At 58.1% G+C, this 7,367-nt stretch overlaps 1 protein-coding gene across 1 annotated transcript in view; it reads right to left on the bottom strand.

Annotated features, from left to right (window-relative positions):
- The window catches only part of LOC109292758 (carboxyl-terminal PDZ ligand of neuronal nitric oxide synthase protein-like), a 42,554-nt gene that overhangs the window by 6,615 nt on the left and 28,572 nt on the right, over window positions 1-7,367 (bottom strand). The gene's annotated exons all lie outside the window — the stretch shown is intronic.

The following is a 7,367-nucleotide window of genomic DNA, read 5'->3' as shown; positions in this document are numbered from 1 at the left end:
GCCAGGTTTACGAACCCGTCTTTTTGTCTGGTCCCGCGCTCGCCGCTCCACCCCGCTGTGCACAGCGTGCGGCTGGCGCGCTGCCAAAGCCGCGGGAGTCTGGGCTTTCATTCGAAGTGACCCTTTTAGCGGGGAGCGGCTGAGCGCAGTGTTGTGGGCTGTTTGCATGGAAAGGGCCGGGTTTTTTGCCTGCTCTTCGTGGGTGCTCCGTGCTCGGCCAGCCTGGCCAGGGGCAAAGCCAGCTGGACGGCAGCCCTGGGTGCGACTGCCCAACAGCACGACTGCAGAGCAGGGGAGCGTGTGTTGGCAGAGGCTGCGGGGCAGGGTACCAGGGTGCTGGGCAATGCTGGGTGGACAGCTGGGGACGCACGTGGGCCTTTGAGGCAGGTGGAGACGGCCCAGGCTGCCTGGTGGGTCTGCAAGTGCCCATATGCAGCCCTTCAAAAGTGCCGGCAGGCCTTGACCCTATGCCAGCAGCGCTCGCAACACAAGCCAGAAACTTAGGGCTCACGGCAACTCCCGTGTCCTTGAGCTGCAGCACGCGGGGAAGGTGGGAGCGGTTTCCCTTTGGAGGGATGCAATTATCCCGGCCATTTCTGCAATCGCATTGACCTCTTTGCCCCCGGGGAGTCCAGGCCTGTGTCTGCAGGTGCCTCCCTCTCCCAGTCCCATCCGTGGTGACGGTGAGGAGTCCTTGCCTTTGATACAACCAGCAGAAACAGCCACGAGACCTCACAGCTTTGCGTACGGACCCAATCCTCCCGTCCCCTCTGAGGCGTTGTTTTGAAACACAAGTCTTGTGCCCAACACTGAGCTTTCCTCCCTCAGAAACTGGCCTCCCTTGGCCAGATCTTTGACTGGCTTAAATCAACCGGGCTCCGTCAGAGCCAGTATTGCTGTCACAATCTCCTCTAGCTGAACAAAAAAGCTTTGGCTTGCCTCGATGTAAAAGTTACCGCAGCTTGAAAGCAGGGATTATAAATCCCCATTTTAATCGCCTAATGACATAAACCGCACTGTAACAGAGCTGGGGGGATCGGCAACGGAGCCATTGCCGGGACAGACTGGTAGCTCCATCCATGCAAACAGCAGTGCGGAGGCGACCGACATCCCTGTTACGTGGGCTACCGCCCAGCTCGGCACCTCTCCCGAGCCTCGGCAGCGCAGGAGGCCTGTCGGTCTCCATCGCAGGCCTCGGCCCAGATGCTCGCGCTGCCTTCAAAGGCAATTTTCGCAGCTCAGCGGCTGTGAAAGCCTCTCCTGGCTCAGAGAGGGGATGGCTCGCAGCTCGTTACAGATTCAAATCACTGCTCGTTTTGACAGGGGCTACATTTAAAACAGGATTAGAAAAGGAAAAAAGACCCAGGGATTTGCTGCCTGTGGTTGCTCATTTGCGCCTCCGGAGAGGCACCACGTGTGCGAGGCCAGGGGAGCATTTCCTGTGCCTGGGCGGCAGCTGGCACAGCTCGGTCTGGACATTTTTGCTTCTAAAACTCCCAGAGTGCCCCCACGTCTTGTCTGGGAGATAAACTTTCTATCCCCGCGCAAGCCCGGGGGCTTCATCTGCCTGGTGTCCTGCCTAGAGCAGAGGCGCAGGTGGCTGCTGCGTAAGAGGACCAGGGCTCGCTCTTCTCCTCTCCAAGCATCTGCCCCAGGACGCTGGCAGGGGGCTGCCCTTGCGGTGGCCGGTGCTTTCCTGACGTGTGCATCTCCCCCATCGGCATCACCTCCAAACCAGACTCGGCTGCAAGGCGTGGGGTACGGTGATGCATGGCTCTCGCACCCGGGCTCTGTGCATCGCCCTGGGCCCGGGCAGGGTAAGGGGCACTCCGGCTGGTGGGAAGGGACCGTCTGGGGGTGCTTAGGGATAGCGTCATGGCCATCGGCGCAGGAAGCAGGAACCTAGTCATGCAGACGCTATGATAAAGGGCCACGTGGAGTCTCAATTGTGGGCAAATTCATACACCGCGGCTAGCAAGGGGATGTATTGCAGAGGCTCAACGCCCCCAGCGACCCCCGTTGTCATTCAGACCAGCCTCCGACCCAGAAAACTTGGTGCCTTTCCTGCACAAGACGTTTCCGATGCTGCTCCTAAATCTCCAGGGCTCCAGCAGGCTCACGGCGTGGGGCATCGCCCTGATTCAGTGGCAGCCTTTTGATCTCCCGTGAGTTACTGCTCGGAGACCAGCTGTTTAGTAGTCTAGCCATAGCCCCGGCATGCGTGAAGCTGCAGCGACGTTTGCGAGACACGTTCTGCTGCAAGTGGAGGAGTGAATGCTAATGGCGGCGGGGGCATGGGGCCACGGTGGTGGCGTGGTTTGAAGTCCTGGGAGACCGCGTGAGCTTCCCGCACGCTCAGGAGGCTGTCGTCAGCTGTATTGCGCCTTCGTGCGCCATGGCCGCACTCAGCCCCTCGCTCCTGACCCGCCGCCCACTCTCTCGTCCCAGGCTCAGGTGGCTGTACCAGCCTCCGATGGGGCCTGCGGCCACTGCACGGCCCCTGGCTCTGCAGAGGCACCGCTGCTTCCTGACGTCTGCCTTTGCCAGGACTGAATAAGAAGCCCCTTCTTAGCCAGCAGGACTCCTCCAGCAGCCAGCGAGGCAGCCCGATGTCCTCACCCCTTGTTTGGGCTGGAAGCGAGATGGGACAGGGCAGGACAGTAGCTCTGACTTGGCATCCAAGCGGCTGAAGCTCTTTGCATCCTGAAAGGCAGCTGCAAGGCGTCGAATCCGCCTGGTCTGGGGTGGCAGCACCTTGCAGGGGGTCCACAGTCCTGAGGGGCAGCTCCAGTTCAGCCGGAGAGGCCCACGGTCTGAGGGCACGTCAAGGGGGGCCCGCAGCCGCCGCACTGGGGAGCTGCGTCAGCTCGGGCCAATGCTTCCTGCTCCATCTCTGCCCACAGAAGCAGGCAGGATCCAGCATCAGTCACTTGGTTGCTTTCTCTCAAGCGAGAGCTTCTAGGACTATCTTTGAATTGCCTGTAGCTCACAGGGTTTGTACAGCACAAACTCCTCCAAAATGGGCTCAAGCTAGTCAGCATTATCCCCTGCAATGGCAAATGTGCACTGGTGTAGGGGACACAGGGCATTCATGGGTTAACTTGATCCTGGCTCTTTGGGCTTCTTTGTTCCTTGGCTATTTTCCCCCTATAATTGAGGTGATACATGAGTTTCTTCTACATCTGTCAAGGTTTCCAAGGATCAAATGCCCTTTGGCCATGTTCAGTCTCCTCGCCAGCTCCGGGAGCTCCAGAGCTGTTCTTCTGGACCCGGCAGGAGCTAAAACTGTGTTTGGACACTAGCATTTGGAGAGGCCAATAGGCACGGGTACGGGTCTGTAGAGATGTTTGTCCAAGCTCAAGAGACTAGCTGGGGGATATTATAAGGATGAAAGCCAGAAAGGGGAACTGCCTTGTCTTTAATTTAGCAGCTTCATTAATCTCCAGTGCTGTTCTGTTCTGGAGGAAGCCAAACCTCTAGAAACCCTCCTGCATTCATCTGTGTTTAATGCGCTGCCTTTCCTGTGGCCCCACCCGCTGTTAGTGTGCAATATTAACGTACCCGAGAGCAAAGAGCTGCACAAGTAAAAATGGTAATGGAGCCGGGCGATGCATATTTCATCGGCTAATTCCACCCAAGCAGATATAAATTACACACGTGTCTGCCAAAGAAAGACGACGGACTAATGCGCATTCAAAATGACATGCGGTAGCTAGCCCCAGGAATATCTTCCTTGAATAGGAAGCAGCGCTTAAGATGATTAATTATGTCAGTGGGGCCTTCATTATGGAAATGAGAATATCATCATACATGCAAAGGCCTGTGGGTCTTGGGAGGTGCCCCTGCCCCTCAGGGCTAGTCTGTGGGGAGTCACCATAGCCACCGGCACCGAACCCAGCACGCTGCAATCATCAGGCAGGTGATGTTTTTAAAGCAGAGCCAGGGACAAACTGAATACATGTTCAGGTGAGCTTTCAGGCACTTTGCTGCTGATTTAGCTTTCAAGGGACCCAGGGACAGAAAGGAAGAGCTGGCCTGGTGCTGCGCCAGACATCAGCGGCTTCGCGACGAGAAGTGTCCTGCCGATGGACGCACTATTTTCTTCCAAAAGACTGAGCCTCCACCCCTGCCCCCAAACGTGCCTGCTAGACGGCCCCAGGAGGTAGGTGACAAGGAGGGGCAGACCTGTGCGGAAGGGCTGTCCCCAATACCTGGAGCTTGCTGGAAACCTATTTGTGCCACTGTACCTAAGTGGGCACCTTGTTGTGCTGCAGCAAGTAGCTTATTTAAGCAATGTGAAAAGAAGCCTTTCCTCCCACGGCTGCTGCAGGCAGGAGCCTCAGGGGCCAGGGGGTGGCTTTACATGCTAACAATGCAGAGAAGCTGAAAGAGTTCACATGAATGGAAAGTTCCCCATTCTGAACCAAGTTCCCGCAGTTGTACACGAACCTGGAGCTACCCCATAAGCAATGGGTGCTGGAAGCACCAGCTGCTGGATCTCATGTTAGAGAAGCTTCAACTCCAAGGGTCTGAATGCGATAGTTTTTAATCCCATTACTTTCCCCCACATCTTGGAAAGGAGCAGACAGCTGGAGCCGGGCGATCTTACCAGCTCTGCCACGTAGCTAAGGGCTTTCGTTCCCCGACCCTGCAGCACATGGAGCTGCCCAGGTCCTCTGTCCTGGGAACACGGAGCGAAGGTCGTTAAGGCATCACGAGGAGCCGGCGTGTCATAGTCGGAGCTGGTGCTTGCAGTCACTGGGCAACATGCAAACAGGCCCTCCCGAGCATGCAGCAGAGCACAGGAGCGTGCCTCCCATCTGGCGGGGAGGGAGGATTTATGAGCCTTGGAAACAAAGCTGTCCAGCGGAGAGCAGAAAGCAAGCTCGGAGCACAATGGACGCGGGGAGCGCTGGGCAGAACCTGAATAAGCCCTTTCTTCTCGCTTAAATCAGCCCCTTCCACTCCTTGACTTATTACAGCTCCCGCAGCTCGCTCCCTGCACAAAGGCTGCCTGCCGGGACCACGGCCTTCTGCGGGACGAGGCTAGCACATCCCTTCCTCTGGTGCCTCCAAAGACACCCTGCCTCGTGTCAGCTTCGTGCCTTCACCTAGCCCAGAGCAGGAGCCTGTGATTCTCCCACTCTTCAGCTGGGCCCAGCAGGGCTGGAGGACCGGGCCCTTTTCCAGCAGGTCTGTCTCGGTGACCTGGGGGGTGTATAGCGACGAAACAGCCTCTCCAAACTGAAGCACTGCTTGCTTTAGGGAGAGGAGGGGGAAACTACCTTTAATGATGCCCGTCTAGCTTAGCTAAGGCATTCCCACCTGGCAGTGGAGACCCATGTACCTGGCTTCTCCAGCCATCCCAGCCGGGTCCCATGTCTGTCTAGCGGTTCCCCCCCCACAAAATGACGTCCCTTGTCTTCAGAAGGAGGCGATAAATCTTTCCCCAGCTCCTCCGTTGTTCTGTGCTCGCAGGTCTTTTCCTGTCCTGGCTTCCACCAGCTTTGTAGTTGGCCAAGTAAGAGGCAAAGGCTAATCGTCCTGAAGAAGGCTTGCTGTTCATGGCCTTATCTCAGGCCTTTATTTTCCTTCCTGCCTGTTTTTCCAGACAGGCCTTGTCTGCGTGAGCCCGGTATGCCCAAAGAAAACATCTCGCCACCCTTGCTGACAGGCGGTGTTCCTGTGTTCATACACAATGACTCCCACATCCGTCGTGCTTGCCAGGTGCCCCGGCGGGGGGAGAGCGGAGCCCCTTTGCCTCCTTTACCGAGAGCTGGAGCTCCTTTGCCCTTCTCCCCCATGAAACGGGGGCCGGGTTTCACGAGGCAGGCAGCACAGCCGGGGACAGCAGTGTCGCAAGGACGGCCTGGCCACGGGTGTCGTTACTGCCGGCATCCCCACCAAAGTCCCAGCCCAGCTCTTCCGATGCAGACATCTGCCCTGAAGGGCTGGACTGAAGCCACCGCCTTGCTCCAGGTCGGCTGCTGAGCACTGTCCGACGGAGGGAGGCTTGGGCTGCTCAAGCCCCTTCCCATCAGGGAAAGCATCAGCCAGGATGCTGCACATCACGGGCAAAGCCCCCCCAGGGGCTGATGGCTGGGGGAAGCCCATGTTTGCATGGTAGGACGTCAGCAGGAGATGCACGCTGGAAAACCCCGCTTCCGGGAAGCGGCCTGCACAGCTGCCAGGGCCTGTGCCGTCTGCTCCCATAAACACACACCTTGGACAGGAGCAGCATCCAGCCGTGGCGACTCCACCTGCATCCCCAAAAAGGGCCTTCTGCAAAGCTCATCCCTCCTGGCATTTCTGTGAGCGGGGAAGGCATGACCCCATCTTACAGCCCAGAACATTGAGGCACGGGGCGGCTGAATGACGCGTGAAGCTTGTGCATGTGGGGGGGCATCCTCCAGGGCCTGGCACTTAATTACAGCTGCTGCTCCTCAGGGGACCCTGGACAGTGCCCCCTGTCCCAGCCGGATAACAACTCCGTCCACCTGCTCAAAGCAAGGGAGCGACTCCACAGCCGCTTGGAGGGAAGGGGGAGACGTGGGCTGTGCGAGAGCCAGGGACCGCATCCGTGGCAGGAGGACGGACGCTGCCAAGGTGAATGACCTGGTCTCCTCCGCAGGGTGCGGCGCTGCCCAAGAACAAGTTCCTGGAGGCGTTGGGAAGGGAGGCGCTGGGCTCGGTCGCTATCTCACGCAGCAAAGGAAAACTCTAGGTTTCTAAGCCAACTAAACCAGAGCCAGCCCGGCTGGCTGGTCAGTGCCGGCCGGCCCTTCAGTTTGGGCACGTTCAGCTGAAAGGCAGCAACAAAATTCTCTTTAAAAGGCCTCCCTCTGCCTCCACTCCCAAGACAAGTCCTGGAGAAAGCAAGCGTGACCTCTGCGAAGGAGCATGGGCACAGCTGTGTCTGCAGCCGCTCCCTTTGCCCTGAGGAGACAGCAAGGTGCGCGTGGTACTACCACCTCACTGGGACCAATTCACTTGCGGGGGAAGGATCTGGCTATCATGTCCCCCCTACTCATCTATGGGGACATCTGGTACTGTGGGGGTGGAAGCAATGGCTGGGGGTGAATCATTTATGTCTATAGCCTCGGTTCAGGGTGCCCGGCACCCTGGGTTTTCCATGTGATGGTTGCACCGTGCCCTGCATGAATGAATCCAGCCTGACATGGACCCTAGACATTAGGGGCTGGAAGGGACCTCGCGAGATCATCGGCTCCAGCCCCCTGCCATAGGCAGGAAGTCTGCTGGGGTCAAATGACCCCAGCAAGACAGATGCAGGCACGGAGAAGTGCAGGCCTCCCTGGAAAGGTGCATGGGAGGCAGAAGAGGTGTCAGGGGAGTGCCAAGCCTGGCAG

The sequence above is a fragment of the Gavialis gangeticus genome, unplaced genomic scaffold, assembly GCF_001723915.1.
Source record: "Gavialis gangeticus isolate Ggan-Ray unplaced genomic scaffold, GavGan_comp1, whole genome shotgun sequence".
In the NCBI taxonomy this organism is placed as follows: domain Eukaryota; kingdom Metazoa; phylum Chordata; order Crocodylia; family Gavialidae; genus Gavialis; species Gavialis gangeticus.
The sequence above is the reverse complement of the archived record's forward strand: the minus strand, read 5'-3'. Positions and strand labels throughout refer to the sequence as shown.